Source organism: Cricetulus griseus, chromosome 10 (genome assembly GCF_003668045.3).
Source record: "Cricetulus griseus strain 17A/GY chromosome 10, alternate assembly CriGri-PICRH-1.0, whole genome shotgun sequence".
NCBI classification, from domain to species: Eukaryota; Metazoa; Chordata; class Mammalia; order Rodentia; family Cricetidae; genus Cricetulus; species Cricetulus griseus.
In genome coordinates, this window is record NC_048603.1 from 27781100 (window position 1) to 27801304 (window position 20205).

General features: G+C 47.9%; 2 long non-coding RNA genes across 3 annotated transcripts; one reads left to right on the plus strand and one right to left on the minus strand.

Moving 5' to 3' along the window:
* Window positions 1-3952: 3952 nt before the first annotated feature.
* Window positions 3953-5728, minus strand: LOC103161493. Of its 2 annotated transcripts, none has more exons than XR_004771288.1 (4): window positions 5486-5728; window positions 4787-4902; window positions 4595-4703; window positions 3953-4061 (listed from the first exon to the last, which is right to left on the minus strand). It is a non-coding gene; the product is annotated as an uncharacterized LOC103161493 (long non-coding RNA). The 2 variants fall into 2 exon arrangements; XR_004771289.1 differs by having other exon boundaries at window positions 3953-4143.
* Window positions 5729-7156: 1428 nt separating this feature from the next.
* On the plus strand, window positions 7157-8749 carry LOC113832063. Its single transcript, XR_003488025.2, has 3 exons — window positions 7157-7384; window positions 8211-8388; window positions 8505-8749. It is a non-coding gene; the product is annotated as an uncharacterized LOC113832063 (long non-coding RNA).
* Window positions 8750-20205: the final 11456 nt, after the last annotated feature.

Sequence of the window (20205 nt, forward strand, 5' to 3'; positions counted from 1 at the left end):
ATAAACCTTCCAAGAGCCTTAAACCAAACAACATGTGCTCTTATACTGGGACTAAGTAGCCCCAGATTTCTCTGAACGGGACAATTACCTGTTGCTCTATCCACAAACTCAAGGTTTGTTTTCTTGCTGATTTTTGGAGGGCTACTTGATTGTGTATTATGAACTGGTTTGTTTATGTTCTAGAATTGCTCACTCCACCTCTGAGCTCACTGTTTAAACCTGTGTTTACATTCAGCAAGCCTCCAGTCCCAGTCCCAGAGCCCAGGGAAACAGAGACACACCCAGCTACGATTGGGTGGCTAGCCTTTGGCTCCTGACTTTTTCTCTTTGAAGCTGTGGCTCATTGTGTAGCCCAGGCTTCCCTCTATCTCTTCATCCTCCTCCCTCTTCTTCCCGAATGCTGGGATTGCTGACATGAACCACCACACTCATCTGGCTCCTGACTCTCAACCCCACTCCTGAGCATGATGTCATCTGCCTTATCAAACACAGAAGGATGACAGAGAGGGAACATGGGAGCATTAAATTCTAATGGAAGGCTGGGCAGTGGTGACTCACTCCTTTAATCCCAGCTCTCAGGAGGCAGAGGCAGGTGGATCTCTGTGAATTCAAGGCCAGACTGGTCTACAGAGTTCCAGGACAGGCTCCAAAGCCACAGAGAAACCCTGTCTCAAAAACAAAATCCAGTGGAAGAAACATAGGTCACCATCACCTTATTACTGTGCTAGTTCATTGTTGCTGCTGGATTTATTCTATTGTAAGATGCTGTCTGTGTCTTAGGAAAGCTACGAGAAACTTCCACCAGCATCTGAATCTCCAGTAATTTTGAATTTGTGGTGTATTTGTAGCACCTCTGAGTCAGTCAGTACCATTTGTGTACACAGTGGTGATGGACAAACATCCAGGAGTCACTTTAGACTTAGGGTCTTCAGTTACCCAGGAAGGAACACCCTACCGGCCAATTTAATACATCAAATCCTCGTCTTTTAAGCTCAAGCCTAGAATGGAGTCAGTCTCTGAGAGCATAGGCCAACACTGAAAACAACCAGTCTTCATGAAGATTCAAGTTCCGATACCAACACTGAAGAGCTTGGGTTTAGCATTTCTAAAGGATCTATGGGTTTTCATCCAAAATCCCTTCATCCAAAATCCTCCCCAGACCCCAAGTCGATCTTTAAGGGAGTGTAGATCATTGTAAATAAGATATTCTTAGATGGCTTTTGAGACGAGTTGGCCAAAAAAGGAGCCCTGGGCCAGGTGGATCTGTTTTGAGTCCTAGTTCTGACTCTCACTAGCTCCAATATAAGCATCAATAAAAACTCCCTGGCCTCTGTTTTCTGTTAACAGTGAGAGTACAAATCCCCACCTGTCTGATTAGTCAAAAATGAAACCTGCATGTAAAATGCTAGAACCTTGCAGATAACATGTTGCACGCTCGGCTAGTAGCAAAAACGAATGATTGTTAAGTGTCAGCCATGTGCTGGTCATGATCCTAAGAGCTTTCCATAACATAGAAGCCCAGAGAGGATAATGACGTACCCTAAGCCATGAGACTCCTAAATATTATACCTGGAACTTAAGCCCGGGTGGTCTGACTGTAGCCTAGGCTTTTATCAAATACTTCCCATGTGTTAAGCACAGGAATTACAAAAACTAAGATTTAGAGCCTTCTCTGGGGAACACGAGCATCAGTAGGAAATCCAGGCACATAAACAATCAACAGCATCTTATAACAAAGGGCAGAATACACATAGAGCGTTTGAGGGGTTTGTGAAAAGCACCGAACCAAATGGGGTGGATCAGGAAGGCACCCTAGGGAAGGACACAGCTGAACTATCAGAGAGGGAGAGATGGTTTACACAAAAAATGAGGACATTGTGTCTCCAGGGAGCCAGAGGGATTCGGCACAGCCAAGGCTTGTAGGGAGGAGGAAGAATGATGCTGAAGAGGCAGAAGGTTGCTCAGGGCTCCCCAAGGAGATTGGTGGACAGGGTCACAGGGGCATTCCATGGGGACTGGTGGAAGAAACAGGAGAAATAGCATGCTGAGGAGAGGCGCTAAGAAGTGCTGGCTCACACCTGCAGTTCCAACATTGGGGAAGGCAGGGGATCACTCTGATTTTGAAGCCTGGACTACATAGCTAAGCCTTCCTGTCTCTCTCTCTCTCTCTCTCTCTCTCTCTCTCTCTCTCTCTCTCTACCTCCCTTTCTCTATCTTCAACCTCTCCCCACAAGAGGGAGAGACAGACAGACAGAGATAGCGACAGAGAGAGGAAGAGAGAGACAGAGACAGAAACACAGACACGTGGAAATACCATGTGAAGACAGAGCTAGAAGAGCTCCCTCACTCAAAACCAACATAGACAGCACCTTGGCCTGAGTTTCCCAGAACTGATAAGAAATAAATGTCTGTGGCTTAAGCTCCCAGGTCATCACCTTTTATCTTAGAAAACTGCAAATTATGATGGCTCCCAGTAACACAAAGACATCAAGAGTTAGTCTAGAAGTCTCCGCTCAAATTGGCTCATGGTTTCACAGTATAAAGACGTGGAATCGCCTTCAGGTAAGGCTAACTATGGCCGTGGCTTCCCTTCTCTCTCTCTCAGACTCATCGCATCCTCCACCTGGCTCCCTTAGCTCAACGGTTATAGTATTTTTGACATTTCCAATACACACACACACACACACACACACACACACACACACACACACTGTCAAGAAAGTGAAGGGGTCAGTAGGAAAACTGTATAACTTACCCTAAGCCTTGGTTTCTTCATGTGAAAAGTCAGCCTAGCTAAACCTACCTCATATCGTTCATGTGAGGATTAAAGGAGTGAGTCCATGTACCAGCCACTCACACTTAACAAATGGCCATGTCCCTTCCAGCTGCCTGAGGTCATAGAACTCAAATGCCAGGTCACCTTCCAACCTTATTTCCTGCCAGGTGGATTGATCTTTCTCCTCCATTCTTGAGTGACACTGGGCTACTTGGACCTGTTTTCATAATGCTCTTGAACCTCACCACTCGTCTCTGTGGCTCTGCGGTTCAACCAGATTCATATTCATGTGGAATGCTTATCTCCCATCTTGTCATTCTAAGTCTGCTTTCTGGCCCTTGGGATTTGTCTGTGGTCTGAATCTGTCAGTCAAGACAGTTTCCCATTACTCCAGGGCACCCACAGGTGTATCTCCGTCATCTACCAAGCCATTGTTCAAGTGCAGAATGACACAGGGCAGGGATTATTTTCTCAACATCCACTGCTAAGCCTCAGCAGATATGCTAATCAACCCTTTCAACTCTTAAGAGTACATGCTTAGAATCCGTGTAACATTTTCATCATCTATCACCCATGACCTCAACGGGCCCAGAAGCAATCTCAAGTTGTCCATGGAAAGCCACGCAGAAATCCAGCCACTCTGCTCTTGAGATTGTCTTGAGACACCTAACCTAGTCACTATTTCCACATTATAAATGGGCTTAGACTTAAGTATCGGGTTTATTTTTCAGGGTGGGCCAGCTTCTGCTTCAGTGAGAAGTAGGTCAGCATGCTGGTTAGTTTTAACTGTCGACTTGACTCAATCTACAGTCACCTGGGAAGATTCTTAATTAGAAAATGTCTTCATCTGATTGGGCTGCCGGCATGTCTGTGGGAGACTGTATTGATTAATTGATGGAGGTAGTCCCAGCCCAGTGTGGGTAGCACCTACTCCTGAACAGTAGAAAAGGGGAGAAACTAAGAGCCAGCAAACAAGGAGCAATGCAATCCTTCTCTCTTCACTCTTGACTGTTCACGAAATGTAACCAGTTGCTTGATATCTTGCCTTAATATTCCCAAAATGATGGGCTGTAACCCGGAATTGTACGCTAAATAAACCTTTTCTCCTCCAGGTGACTTTTTGTCAAGGTGTTTGTTATACCAACAGAACCAAAACTATGACACTCAGGAAATGTCTGAAGCTTAAACCTCTGCAACTTTATTCTCTGTGTAGAGGCAGTGCAGGGAGGGTCAAACAGAAAACTCTCTCGAGCTGTGCGGTCATCTGGAACGGTGTCTTCCAAGGCTGCCAGGGCAGAAAAGGAGAGGGCTACCTGAGGCGTACGAGCAAATAGTCACATCTCCAAACTGACCCTAGGGCACCGCACCTGCAAAACCGTGAAACTTGAAGACAAAAATGAGTATTTGGTGGCACTAGCTGTCTCTGTAATAGCCGGGTGTGTTGGTATAATCTCATGGTGACTTCCCCCCTTCTCTGTGTCTAGAAACCTGGGCCATCCACATTAAACACTCAGCTGCAGAATTTTCCATGCTAATGCTTCGGATAGAGACCATTAGCATCGGCCACTTTAGTCGTAAGTGCCAGACCAACAACCTAGATGTTCCCAAATATTGCTTAAGAAGTCCCTTTCATGTCTAATCCTCTGGCCACTGGAGGAAAAGAACTCTCCGTTCGGAACAGCCTGCTTGATTAGTCTGATTAATGAATTTCTGAAGTTCCTTCGGTTGGTCCTCCCACCCTTGACGCCACAGTTTGCCTGTAGCAACTTGTGTGTGGATTAACAAGGCTCGAAGCAGCTCGTGGAAAGTGTTCATTACCTTAATTACCCACACCTTCCATTGAGGGCAGAGCAGGCTGACGGCACAGCAGAGTGTCTGTGCCAGAGAAGAGACTTGGCTTGGTGCTGTTCCACCAGTGACGCTGTCCCTGGAAAGGCAAGAAGATGAGGAACTGGGGGGAAAGTGGATGGATAGCCAGAGACATCACAAGGAAATATTCAGTGTGAGTACCTGATTACAGGTTAGATGCAATTATTATGCTCCTAGGACAGATAAGCATGTTGAGGCAGATGCTTCCCATATGGCAACCCGGCTTCATCCTTGCACAGCTCGGGGTTTAATCTCTCCTAAGTCAGCACGAACAATCAAACAACAAAATGCCAAGTCTGTCTGCCTGCTGGAAGCATCTGATCTTATGTCTCACTTCTGCACCTTGGACCAAGCAAGACTCAGTGGCTCAGAGCCTTCCCAGGTACCCAAGTCCAGTGAGCGCCTCCCCTCAGCTGACCCGCTCCCCCAGGGACCCAAGTCCAGTGAGCGCCTCCCCTCAGCTGACCCGCTCCCCCAGGGACCCAAGTCCAGTGAGCGCCTCCCCTCAGCTGACCCGCTCCCCCAGGGACCCAAGTCCAGTGAGCGCCTCCCCTCAGCTGACCCGCTCCCCCAGGGACCCAAGTCCAGTGAGCGCCTCCCCTCAGCTGACCCGCTCCCCCAGGGACCCAAGTCCAGTGAGCGCCTCCCCTCAGCTGACCCGCTCCCCCAGGGACCCAAGTCCAGTGAGCGCCTCCCCTCAGCTGACCCGCTCCCCCAGGGACCCAAGTCCAGTGAGCGCCTCCCCTCAGCTGACCCGCTCCCCCAGGGACCCAAGTCCAGTGAGCGCCTCCCCTCAGCTGACCCGCTCCCCCAGGGACGTAGCCTGACTTATGGACCAACCTGGGAGGAAATTTCTACGGCTACTTCCCTGCCGCTCCACTACCAAGATGCCTGTTGCTCTTCTCATTTGCACTTGCGCAGTGATCTGCACACTGAGACTTCCGATTGTCATCCCAGATGTGGGTATTCATCCACTTTGGCCTGCGCCATCACCTCCATCACCTCCCCCACTTCATGAATTCCGTCACTCCCGTCACTCTCTCTCTCCATCTCTCCATCTCTCCATCTCTCCATCTCTCCATCTCTCCGTCTCTCCGTCTCTCCGTCTCTCCATCTCTCCATCATCTCTCCATCTCTCCATCATCTCTCCGTCTCTCCATCTCTCCATCTCTCCATCTCTCCATCTCTCCGTCTCTCCGGCTCTCCGTCTCTCCGTCTCTCCGTCTCTCCATCTCTCCATCATCTCTCCATCTCTCCATCTCTCCATCTCTCCATCTCTCCATCTCTCCATCATCTCTCCATCTCTCCATCTCTCCATCTCTCCATCATCTCTCCATCTCTCCATCTCTCCATCTCTCCATCATCTCTCCATCTCTCCATCATCTCTCCGTCTCTCCATCTCTCCATCATCTCTCCATCTCTCCATCATCTCTCCATCTCTCCATCTCTCCATCATCTCTCCATCTCTCCATCATCTCTCCATCTCTCCATCTCTCCATCATCTCTCCATCTCTCCATCTCTCCATCATCTCTCCATATCTCCATCTCTCCATCATCTCTCCATCTCTCCATCTCTCCATCATCTCTCCATATCTCCATCTCTCCATCTCTCCATCATCTCTCCATCTCTCCATCTCTCCATCATCTCTCCATCTCTCCATCTCTCCATCATCTCTCCATCTCTCCATCTCTCCATCTCTCCGTCTCTCCATCATCTCTCCATCTCTCCGTCTCTCCATCATCTCTCCATCTCTCCATCATCTCTCCATCTCTCCATCATCTCTCCATCTCTCCATCATCTCCCCATCTCCCCATCTCCCCATCTCTCCATCTCTCCATCTCTCCATCATCTCTCCATCTCTCCATCTCTCCATCATCTCCCCATCTCTCCATCTCTCCATCTCTCCATCATCTCTCCATCATCTCTCCATCTCTCCATCTCTCCATCACTCCCATCTCTACCATCACAGGGCACCAAGCAGCCCTCTCTGCTGGCCGCAGGTCATGAAACTGATAGGTGAGTCTGAGCTCAGAGGGCAGTCATTACAGGAAAGGGGGCTTCAGCATCTTCTGACTCTTTTTCCTCTGGGAATCCCTGGAACCTTCTAAACTACAAGACTCAGAGCCCTAGCAAACAAATTTTAAGTTGAGACCTAAATGTTTTCAACACACACCCAGGAATTTCATATTCTAAAGTAAATTTGGAAAGCACAGGAAAATGACCCTGTGACCACAATAGTGACTATTCATTAAGTTTTTATAAGCCAGCCAAGGTAGGTGTGTGTGTGTGTGTGTGTGTGTGTGTGTGTGTGTGTGTGTGTGTGCGCGCGCTACACACAATAAGTGCATAGCAAAGCCAAGGTTCAAAGCTTCCTCTCCCCGGCCCGTGGCCCAGTCATCTAAAACGACCTGTTATAAATAGCCAAATAGCAAGTAGAGAGTAAGGTTCATGGAAGAAAGAATGGCTCAGCTGATAAAGTGTTTGCTGCATAAGCATGAGGACCTGAGTACGATTCCAGCACCCACACAAAAAGCCAGGCTGATGTGGAATAAGCCTACTGTACACTGTGACTGTGTATTACTCTCATTGAGTAATAAAAAGCTAACTGGCCTGTGCTGGGCAGGAAGAGATTGGGTAGGAGTGCCAGACTAGGAGGATGCTGGGAAGAGGAAGGGTGGAGTCTGGAGTCTCCAGCAGGCGCAGGGAGAAGGAAGATGAGCATGTGGTGCTGAGAAAAGGTATCAAGCCACGTGGCAAAGCATAGATTAGAAATAAGCGTTAATTTAAAATATAAGGCTTAGCTAGTAATGAGCCTGAGGGATTGACAGAGCATTTATAATTAATATTAAGTCTCCGTATCAGTTATTTGGGGACTGGTGGGTGGGAAATAAAAGTTCACTTATATAGTGGGAAATTACCAATACTAAGTCAGATAGAAATATAAGGGTATTTAATAGGGAAAAGCCTTACTTACAGAGCAACCTAGCCAGCTGGCGTGGCAGCAGTCTGTCCAGCAAGTACAAAAGTGAAACAAAAAGAGAAAATGCAGTCCCCTGAAAGTGTCCTCTACATCTCCCTGACCACTCCCTCACAAACGTGGTCAGGCACACCTGTAGCCAGCCCCTAAGTAGGTGTGGCTACAGCTTCCCCTACACACTTACACAGTGCAGAGGCAGAAATGGGCAGATCCCTTAGGTTCATCGTGGCCATCCATTCTCACCTACATGTGAGCTCCAAGCCAATGAGAAACCCTGTGTCGAAGCACAGGGTGGATAACTCCTGAGGAACAATACCTCTGGCCTCACATGCATGCATGAACATATATGTGCCCACACTTAGACACATACACTTGCACACACACACATACATTAAACAATTTAAAAAATGAAGATCAGTGGTCTCTGGGCTGTTTGTGATTAGTAGCAATAACAACAAAATCTTAAGGAGATGCCTATGTTTTCAGTGTCTATATGCAGCCATTCTAATATATAATTGATATCATAAAATGTAATGTAAGCAGCAACTTTTTAAAAAATGTATTTGTGTATTGTGTATTGTGTATAGTGTGTTCTACCTGTATTATGCCTGCACTTCATGCCAGAGGAGGGCACCAGATCTCATTATAGGTGACTGTGAGCCACCATGTGGTTTCTGGGGATTAGAACTCAGGACCTCTGGAAGAGCAGCCAATGCTCTTAACCTTTGAGCCATCTCTCCAGCCCAAGCAGCAACTTTTTAAAAGGTAAAACCAAGATGAATTGGACAACTTTAATTACTGTAACTTTACAGAACCGTCTCTGACAACCTCTTTTGCTTCCCATCTGCCAAATGATAACAATGAAAATTATTTTACTGCAGGCGACCACAGCTGCTAAAATGAGTTCATGCGTGCAATGTCCCTGCTGTGTCCAGGAAACTCTGGTGCATGCTCCCGTAGATGGTCCCACATCATATACACATGAACAAGTTGGAGAGATGACATGACATGTTCTGGGGAATCCAGGAGGAGTTGAAGAGGGGGGCTAAGGGGTGGATGTAAACAAAATATAATGTCTAGATTTATGAAGTTTTCAAAGAGCGAATAAAAATTATTTTTAAAAGAGTTCACACATCATAAAAAATTATTTTACTGCCAACAGTGTGTTTTTGAACAAGCCTTCCTAGTTTTCTCCAGTGGGATTTAATCGTGATGACACCGTAACTGATGTTTCATTCCAAATTCAGAGTTTTTGAATTTACTCTTAATGGCTGTCACACCTGGAAAAGATGCCTCAGAAAGACACTAGATCTTAGTGTCACGCATACTAAGGGCCAACGGGAATGAGTGGCAATGCCCCCTTTTAAATTCTGCCGACCAGGTGTGCAAAGGCTGTGGTGGAATCTGGCTGGCAGATTTCCAACTTGCCCGATGAAAATCTGATTTTCCACAATCTTCATCAGAGAGGCTTCTGCCAGCAGCTGACAGAGCAGACGCAGAGACCCACAGCCAGACGTGAGATGGAGAGAGAACCCAAGGAGGAGATCTGCACTGGGTCCAGCCCCTCAGAGCTCAGGGAACCCCATGAAAGAGGAGAAGGAGGGATTGTAGGAGTCAGACGTGTGGAGGGCAGCAGTAGAATACAGCCCACAGAATCAATTAAGCAGGCTCATAGGGGCTCACAGAGATTGACGAGGCAGCCACAGAGCCTGCATGGGCCTGCACAAGGTCCTCTGCATAAATGTTACAGTCGTGTAGCTTGGTGTTCTTATGGGTCTCCCAAGAGTAGGAGCGAGACTGTCTCTGGCTCTCTTACCTGACTACTGGGATCTTTTTCTTCCTACCAGGCAGCCTTGTCCAGCCTTGATATAGAGGTATTATGCCTACTCTTAATTGTATCTTTGTGTCCTGATGATATCAGTGGGGGCCTGCTCTTTTCTGAAGGCAAATGGAGGAGGAGTGGATCTGGAGGGGGCGGGGAGCTAGGATTAGTGCAGGGAGGAGAAACTGCCGTTGGGATGTAATACACGAGAGGAGACTACATTTTTTTTAGAAAGGACAAGGAGTTTGGTGTGCATGGAAATATTTCATCTGGAAGTTTAAAACAGGCTACAGGGGCCTAGTCCAGACTGTTTGGGAGCGGATATATAGGGAAGAAGCTAGGTGTGGTCATCCCAGCACTCAGGAGGCTGAGGCAGCCTGGGATACAGAGCTAAACCTTGTCTTAAAAGGTCATGCAGGCTGTAACTCGGGTTATGTTCACCCGGCATTGCACCAAAGCTATGTTCAACATGGCTAGCAGAGAGCGGTTCACACCACCAATGCTCAGAGTCTTCAATAAACAAGCGGCTGTTGCCTTTCCTTTGGAGAACCATGCTTACACGCCCGACATGCTACCCCATGGTGCAGAACTTGCTCAACAGACACAAGGCCCCAAGTTCAGTCCTCATGGGGCAAGAGAAAAGAAAGCCATAGTAACACGCACGAAGGAAAGTGTACAAGTTCTGAGAGATGGATGTATTCTCATAATGTAGACACACGCTGTCAAACAAAAAAAAAAAAAAAAAAAAAACACACAACAGTCTCTGCTGCGATCTGCCCTTGCCAGCCGTTCCTCACCACACACACACACACACACACACACACACACACACACACACACACCCTACAAGGAGAACTGCCATCTTAACTTTGTTCAGTTGTTATTTAATCATTCATTCATTCATTCATTCATTCATTCATTCATTGTGGAGGTAGAACCAGGTTGCTTTCTGTTGGGACGTTTTATCCCAGCAACAGAAACAAAGCTCTACATAATATACCAAGCCCCGGCCAGGCGTTGGTGGCGCATGCCTTTAATCCCAGTCCTCCGGGGGCAGAGACAGGTGCATCTCCAAGTTCAAGGCCACCCCAGTCTCCACGGTGAATTCCAGCCACCTGGGGCTTCACAGTGAGATTTTTTTTTTTTAAAGAAAAGGCATAGTTCCAGTTACTGAAGAGATTGAGCCAGGAGGGTTGCTTGATTCTATGAGTGTGAGAGCAACCAGGGCAACTTAGGACGACTTCACTTCTTTAAAAAGATTCGCCTGCTCACTGTACATCTTCTAATGCCGGTTGCTGATTCACTGAAAGCAGAGAGATCACATAGCTTGCAAAAGTTCTCTTGCAAGTGTGCCGCGGGGCCATGGTCCACACCCCATCTTCCTGCTGCTGATGCAGGCCTTGGCTAGCCACCAAATAGCTCCAGTATGTAAGCACCTCAAGAAAGGAGAAGAAACCTTAGTGGCACTCCCACCACAGTCAAGGGCAAGGCAAGATGCCAGCTCTGACCAGCACAGACACTGAAATTCAATCCAAAGCCCCCAACACTGGGAAGTAGACAGCCAGAGAAGGCGACAAGCAGAATGGGAAGGAAAGGGCAATCCTGGGTGTAGTGATAATATTATCTATGATTTACTAAAGCCTGCCTGAGGATTCAGAAAGCAAGGTCAGCCTCAAGTTATAGAGATCAGGCAGTGGTGACACACACCTTTAGTCCTAGCAGCCAGGAGATAGGAGGTAGTGGTACACACCTTTAATCCTAGGACATAGGATAGGTTGACGGATCTCTGTGAGTTCAAGGCCACCCAGATCTACACAAGAGTGAATCAGTCCTAAAGAGAAACGGCTCACACAAAGATGCTCTCAGCACCTGGGATCATGCACCTTTAATCCCAGCACTAGAAGGGTATAAAATATAGGAGCAGGGTCTTCCGTAGTCAGTATTGGGCATTCATTCTCCAGCCACATTGAGGATAGGAAGAATTGAAGTCTCAGGATTCTCCAGCCACGCTGAGAAGGCTTGGTGAAGAGCTTGTGGATGAGTCCTTTCGGTCTGAGGAGGAGTGCGAGCTAGTGCCCAGCAGCTTTGCTTTCCTGATCTTCAACTTGAAACTTGAACTCCAGTATCTGTCTCCAGGTCATTTCTTTTTCATGCTACATCTGGTCATTCAGCAGAAGCTCGGGGAGACGCCCACAGAGCCTGCACCTGTGAGGGAAGACTTCCTTCCTCGGTAGACCGGTCAGTCAGCTCAGCCTGCTGCCCGCCACTCTGGAGTCAGAGGGCAGGGGTCCCAGCTGCAGCCACACTGCTTCCACCTGGGTGGACTTGAGCAAGCATGTGTCTCTAGAGCCTGTGTCCTTGGAACTCTTAGCAGCAATGCTTCCTTGGTGGGCTGTCTAAGACCTAAGTGAAGACATCAGTGATAAGGAGGCATTCTGAGCCCAAATTCCGGAACTAGCCAATGAATCCCCATTCCCATGATGCACAGGCAGTGGGTCTTAAATAATATAGCGTGCATTTCTGTGCTCTAATCTCCTGTAAAACCAGGATGAAGCTACCAACCCTTCAAGGCCATCAAGACGGTTAGGATGAGCCAGTGTTCACAGAGTACTTAGAACAGTGCTCCAGGAGCAGCTATCAGACAGAATCTAGATGAAGAAGCAGAGAGCGGCAGGACACAGCGCTGCTCCCAGCACTGAGGGGGCCAAGCTTGAAGCCAACCCAAGCTACATAACAAGACCCTGTCTCGGAATAAATCCATAAAATATATAGCTCCTAGCCTCAACAAACAAGGCCAATGTTCCTGAGGAAGAACACTCAGAGCTGCCCTCTGGCTTACAGACACACACAGCTACACACACACACACACACACACACACACACACACACACACACACACAGAGCTGCACACACACAAAATGAATAAATAGATAGATAGTTAGATAGATAGATAGATAGATAGATAGATAGATAGATAGATAGATAGATAGGAAGTGAGGACAATAGACCAAGACACTTAATATTCACATTAGAAAACATCATGGTGAAATTGATTATTTTAATTTTTAAATATAATTTTTTATTATTTTTAATTACTCATATTTACATACATCCCCCCATTCCCTCACCCTCTTCTTCTCCCATGTTCTCCACCCAACCCACCCCAACCCACCCCAACCCACCCCAACCCACCCCAACCCACCCCAACCCCCCCAACTCCTGTCCAGGAATAGTGAGGTCCTCCACCAAGGACCTTCAAAGTCTGTCATACTGTTTGGGGGAGGGCCTAGGCCCTCCTTGCTGTATCTGGGCTGCAATAGTATCCCTCCATAGGGAGTGGGCTCCCAAAGTCCATTTGGCTCTGCTGTCAGAGGTCCCATAGACTGTCTTGGCCTCCTAGCTGGCACCCACATTCAGAGGGTTTGGTTTGGTCCAATGCTGTTTCCCCAGCTTTATGACTAGGGTCTCCATTCTATCAGTAGGTCAGGTCCACTGTTTCTGCAGGTCTCTCCATCCCCGTCTTGTCTCCTTTGCTCAACCCTCCTCCGTCTCCACAACTGAAGAAACATTTAGCGGGAAACAGCATCTTTGGAAGGGCGTGCCACAGAAAAGGTGTTTCAGCTGATTCAGAACTCTGTTTAAGACTCTGAGTGCCTCACAGTTTGCAGAGTTGGTTTTAGCAAGAGAGACGTTTGCTTTTCTGCTCAAGCCTCAACTCTCAGTTTTTGCCCAGCCTGGGCAGGTGGACAGAGAGCTGGGAGAGAAGAATAGGGCCCTGAGGGCTCCCCGTTTGGCTGCCACAGCGCCATCTATTGATGCTGGCTTGCTCTAGCATTGCGTGAGGGACAAGCCCGCGTCAAACCTCTGGCACAGAACAGGTATTGAGTAAGCCCTTCCTGTCTCCACGTGCCTCCCCTCGGAAGATTCAGATTATCCCCGGCCTGGAAGCAGTCTTCCTCAGGCCATGGCCACATGCCTAGATGACTCACAGCTAATTCCTGTAAGACTGATCTTCAGGGCTCCGGCTAAGGCCAGCTGATCTCTGAGCCCTCCCATCCCTCCCGACAAATATTAATAAGACTAGCACTGAACACCAGGCATGTTTCAGGCACTCTGCTGCTAGGCACCCGGGACACAGCCATGAACTAATACGGGAAGGAGATTAGCAAATAGAACATAACAAGCTCTGTTAGGTGGGATCACCGCAGAGACATTGAAGCCCAATGCAGGGCAGGGACAAGAGGAAGGAACAATTGCACAACATTGGCTGTGTTGTAAGCGCAGCTGCATGTGTTTCTTTTTATTAACACGCTCAACCCTTACCACCATTCTGTAAGGCAGGTGATGTATTCCCAACTCACGGTCAAGGTAAATGACGAGCAGAGAGACCCGGAAACCAAAGACTCACGTCAAGGACACCATAGACTCTGTACACACACACACAGTGGCATTCCAGAACCCATGCTGTCTGTCGTCACCCAGCCTCTACAGCGGGCACTTGCCTGGTAACCCCACCCTTCTCTTTTTAGGTTTCTAATTGTTAAACCCCAAGAGTGAAAACCTCCTAGACTGTCAACGCCGTATTCCTGTCAAGAACCGGGACTGAGTCTCACTTTCTGGGGATCTGCTATTCTTCAAGGTCATTGCTACCTGTAGCATGATCCTCCAGGGTCACAATGTTACTGTGTCCAGGTCACTGAATTGTGGCCTAATACGAGCAGATCTTGCACGGGATGCCACACACTATCTCCACCCTGACTCTGGACTTCAACTTTCTAGACCCAGCTTCAGAGACAAGAAGAACAGAGGGTCACAGTGTGGAGTGCTAACCATACACAATCACAGTGTATCACTCGGGGGACATCTCCCAAGAGGGGCAGAAATACTGTAAAAGCCAGAGGACCTGGATGCCTGCTACTAGATAGTGTCGTCTAGCTGGGACAGGAAAGATGCACCCTGTAGTTGAACTTTCTTTGGGCTGCCAGCCAGCTCCCAAATAAAGACACAGAGACTTATCATTAATTATGAATGCTTGGCCTTAGCTCAGGCTTGGCCCACTAGCTCTTCTAACTTAATTTAACCAGCCGGTTTCTATTCATCTACACTCTGCCTCTGGGCTCTTTACCTTTCTTTCATTTTGCTACTGTTGTGAATCATAATATAAATATCCTTGTTTTCCGATGGTCTTAGGTGACCCCTGTGAAAGGGTTGTTAGACATCCCCCCACGGGTGCTGACCCACAGGTTGAGAAAAACTGTGTTTTAGAGGATTCTGAGGGGACTGGAGGCAGAGGAGGGAGAAGATATGATTAAGATACATCGTATTCATGTATGGAAGTTTTAGGGAGTAAATAAAAATTGTTATTAAAAAAGAATACACCTCAAGGGAGGTAAAAGATGGGGAATCACTGTGTGATGTCATAGAAGTGATACTGAATCTAAAAGAACCCTGAGCACACTCTCCAATATTCACACACACACACACACACACTCACACTCTCCAACATTCACTCACACACTCACACACACACACACTCACACACACACTCACACACACACACACACACTCTCCAACATTCACACACACACACACACACACTCCAACATTCACACACACACATGCACACACACACACACACACACACTCACACACTCCAACACTCACACACACTCTCCAACATTCACACACACACACACACACACACACACACACACACACACTTCCAGTCTCCCTTGAAAATGCATTCAGGTCATGTGACTGGTTCCGATGCACCATGAGTGGAAATAATATGGAAACTCAAATCTCATACGTCTCTTTCATCCCCTTCTTCCCCTCCTGCAATGGCACCAAAGGCTTTGTGTTCTACATAACACAACTAGAAATTAACAACACTTCACAATCTTCACTGTGCTTCAGTAGAGTGAGAAATGCATGGATACTGTGTGGAATAACTGAAGTGTGTGTGTGTGTGTGTGTGTGTGTCTGTATGTGTGTGTCTGTGTGTGTGTCTGTGTGTGTCTGTATGTGTGTGTCTGTGTGTGTGTGTGTGTGTGTGTGTATGTTGCTTGTTATTGAAGCATAGCATAGCAGAACCTGACTAACACTAATGGGTAGGCTGTTGGGCCATAAGAAATACTTCTAATTTAAATTTAAAAAAGAAAACAAAAGAAATATTTTTATGTCTTTTTCCCTTGCCCCTCCAAATCATGTGAACACTTTTAGTTTGCTTTTGAGTGTTGTTGCTGCTGTTTTGCTTTCTATGTAATCGAGATTATTTTCGCCATGCCAGCCAGTAGCTTAAAATCCTTTCAATTTGCATGCTCTTTTCTCTAGATTGATACCCCCAAACTGACCATGACCTCCCCCAGATAAGCCTGACTTGCAATATAATGGGCCCAACTCCCCCCAATTCTATTAGTAGGGATCGTGGCAATGCTGGGGGAAGGAGGGGCTGTGTCTGTGTGTGGGAAAAGAGAAAGAGCACAGTGGTGGTGTGTTGAGGGAGGAGTCACGAGGTGTGTTGAGTTAGGAATTATGACAGGTATGTTGGAAAGGAAGGAGTCATATCACATGTGCCAGAGGAGGAGGAGACATGCCAGGCGTGTTGGAAGAGGGAAGAGTCATTACAGATGTGTCAGGAAGGGAGGAGTCGTGCCAGGCACGTTGGTGATGAGAGAATTCCATGGAGTGTGTTGGGGGAGGAGGACTACTATCTGGGGATGTACTGGGAGGGGGGGGATCATCCTAAGTGTGTCAGGGAGGGGCCTTACGATGTTGGTACCTTTGTAGCCCCCGAAGATTCAAGTCTCAAGCGTGCATCACAGATACACTGCTAAGCAGGTGCAGCCCTTGCAAATACTTATTTTCTCCTTTATTTTCCTGAAACAGGTTTTGTTTTGTTTTGTTTTGTTTGTTTGTTTTTAATTTGAAGAACCCATGGTCCTCCTGACTCAGCCTCCTGAGTATTGGGACAATACACCATTGTGCCAGGCACAGTTGTTGTTAATGAAGACCCAGAAGGTACAATGCATTTCCTGAGGTTATCACCCAGCTGAGGGGAGAAGGCCTCACTGACGGAGGCTCAAGCCAGTGCAGCAAAGCCACCATAGACCAGCCTTCTCCCACCTGACGACTGTCAGGTTCATGCAGAAGGATGGCTCAGGGCCAGCTGCAGTGACAAGCTGACATCGGAACGCAGACCAATTGTCAAATGCTACAACATTCCTCTGGGCCAGCAGGGACTGATTAAGAAGTTAGCAGTAGATCGAGGAATGCTGGCTGGCCCTTTGGATTAAAGGAGAAGGATTCTTGGCCCCTGGGTTTCAGAGCAGTCTAGATATCATTCACTCATGGTCTGGAGACACTGGGAACTCAACCCAATACCCCAGGGTTCTAAAGCCTGGCAGACCAAATGAGCCCCGTCGTAGGCTGGGAAAAGACACTGAGCCTGGGGGTGCCCCATGAGCCTGCCCCATGGGCTCCATAGATGAGCCCATGCATTCATTTCAACATCTCTGAGTTACAGTATCTTGTTTTGTCTTGATTCAAAAGCCTGCGCTCACCTTGAAAGTTTCTTGTGGGGATTAACGGTGGGACATCTCTGGACTTCAGGCTCTTAGGAGGTGTTGGAACTGAGTGAGACATTTCTCCCACCAGACACCAATCCTCCCATAGATACTGATCCCGTGAGGTACTACTTATCACCACTGGGTACTAGGCAGGGGGAACTACACACAGACGTTTAAATGGTGGCCTCATTTACATGTTTTGTCATCAGCTTCTGAATCAGAGGTTCCCGTGGAGCACGGCTCACACTGAGTATTAAAGTCTTTAACTTTATTTAAAAGGACCGCAGTGTCTCTGCTCACATCCAGGAAGTGGTACTCAAGCAGCCTCAGTGACCAGCATGCATGCCTGAGCTTGGTCACTGAGGCTGCTTGAGTCCAAGTGCCACCTCCTGCCCCATGCCCTGGAAAGGACACCCACCCTACATCATCCTCAAGCCAGGATGCTCGAGGCAGTGAAGCCTCCCTGCCCCACACGCCCTCAAACTTGGAAGTCCCAGAGTTCAAAGCCAAGCACCTTAGCTACCCACCTCGTGGCATTCCATCTCCTTTTGAGAAAACAATAGTCTGACAGACTCTACTTAGGCAAGCACAGTTCCCTGAGGCTGGGCCCATGCTTTTCCAGGAGCTAACACAAGGCTGTTACAACAAAGAGCGAGAGATGAAAAATGAGAAACCCTTCAAAGTCCCTATCTCAATGTAGATCATGAGACGGCTTCCGGGCTGGCTATTTTGTAATAGATCTGTTAGCAATGAGAAGACACTGAGATCCCAGGGCCCACAAATCAGAAAGAGGAAATCGTAATTTAATGTCAATTATATCAAACATAAAAGAGGAAGGCAGGTCATCTTGTCCCCAGGCAAGCAATGGCCAGGTTACATCCAAAGAACTGAACCATGAAGGCTCTCTTTGTCTACGGCTAAGAGTAGGGATGGATGAGAGCGGTGGAGAGGAGGGTGTTACCCTAGCCAGAGTTGCCTGAAACAATACCAGGGAAGAAGCCTGTCCAGGAGAAGGTTGAGAAGGCCTGGTGCTGACAGCCGGAGCTCAAAGCCACCTTGGGTAGAAAATGATGGTACTTTGCTGGAAAAAAAAAAAAACAAAAACAAAAACAAAAACAAAACAAAATAAAGAAAGAAAGAAAACACCTTCAATCTCAGTGCTCTAAACGTCAATCTCGATTGAAGCTGTTATGTGGGTGTGTATGTGTGGTTTTAATTAGTGAAAAGGCTGGTCATAAAGCAATCACGTCTCTTCTTCGGCCAACAATTTTCCCATTTCACTTGCGGGAAAGATGGAGCAATTAAAGATTAAGAATAAAAGTGCAGGGTACAGATGGAAGGGAGTCCCAGAGGGTCCAGGGGGAGGAAGGGCCACGCCGGTTTCAAGTGTGAGTTCTGCATACTGAACCGACACGACCCAGTGATTACAAGTCCTTCCTCGGAGTCCAACATGGAACACTTCTGTTCTGCCCATCAAGAGAAGGGCAGGGAACGGGGACGAGAGGAATGGCTAGCTCCTGCAGAGGTCATAAATCCACAGTCTTGTGAGCCAAGATGAAAAAGGAAGGATCTGTGGGATATTCCCCCCAATCACCCCAGCTCTAAAACCTGGGGACACATTCTTACCTTATCATTCCCCGTGCCCCCTGCCCCCCCCCAAGTCTATACTCATGAAACCAACATATACCCCAGGAATGTTCAGTGTTCCCAAGAGACACAAGGAGTTGTAGGAAAAGAAACCGGGTTCCTTTGTCCTCTCAGGAGAACACCATGGTGAAGGGGGCAATACCCAGACCAGGAGGCTCACGTGATTTCATGTGCTTCCTTGCAAAGGGCTTCCACCAGTTTCCCTTTGTTTAGAATGAGTGTTTCATGGAAAGAGTCAAAGCGATAATCAGACTAGAATGGGGTGGTGACGGTGACGGCTGCTACTAAGGATGTTTGCACTCTGCCTGGTTTGCCTGGTACGGCAAACCATGCAGATGGGCGGGCTCTTGCTCAGGCACCCAACACTTCCTCTGGGCCCATGGGCAAAGCAAGGCATCCCTGCTCCCCTCCCCCTGAGATGCTCTCCCAAGGTGTTGCAGCAATCTCTCTGAGGCAGAGAGTAAATGAAGGAGGAAAGCAAACGTTGTTTGTTGAGTGTTAAGTGGGTGCTTTACTTAATCCTCACAATTATCCTGTGCAATTAAAAAAAAAATCATCGCCCCCACTTTATAGATGAGACAACTCAAGGCCTCACAGATAAAGTGACTTGTCTGACAGAACGACTGAGCCAGCGGTAGGACTGGATCTCAAAGGGAAGCCTGAAGACTACAGGCTGTGGGAAACATGGGTAAATATTCCAGGATGGATACAGCCTTTCAGGCCAATGGAGGAAATCGAGCGGCACCCCCGAAATCAGGCGGAAGATCTAATGTGTCAAATGGGTAATGACTACAGAAGCCCAGAGGGACAATCTGACACTAGCAGCTAGGACAGAGCCACGTAGAGGAGGACTGCGGGGAGGGGAGTGGGGAAGGGAGAGGCAAAGTGGGGGCGTGGTGGGAAAAAAACACAGCCCCAGAGTACCTGACAAATGAACAGATCTGTAAGGTGGTACCATCACCGCCTTCTGAACTGCATCCCTCTTCTTTAAGACAGCATCAAGGCCTCTTCAGAAGGCGCTTTGGTGCTGTCCAGGCCCGCGCAAAGTCCTTCTAGCTGGGGTCCTGTGACCATGGTTCCCTTCCAGCTCCTGCCCCTGGCATTGTGTCCCACCATATCCCATCCACCCTTGCGTGCCAGATCTCTCCCCCTCAGCCCAGGCCAGGCCAGTGTGGCTTCTCTGCAATGGACACCCATGGAGTTCCATCATCCCTCGTATCATGGCACTGAGCAGGCTGCAAGTAGCCGCCAGTCTGTGTGTCTGTACCTCCCACAAAGCTTCGCTAGTCTGGGAGGAGGAGCATCATCTCCTTCCCCAGAGCTAAACACGGTCTTGATACTTAGGAGGTAGTGAGCAAGAGCAAGCAGGGTGGTTGCCTGAAGAAAGAAAAGAACAGAGGCAGAGAGGAGGAGACAGGATCAGGTATTGCATTGGGAAAGGAGGAGGAGGCCAAGGGTACCAAACTGGTTTGTGCAGTATTTCTATGATTCATTGTCAAAGTCTGTGTGTGTGTGTGTGTGTGTGTGTGTGTGTGTGTGTGTGTG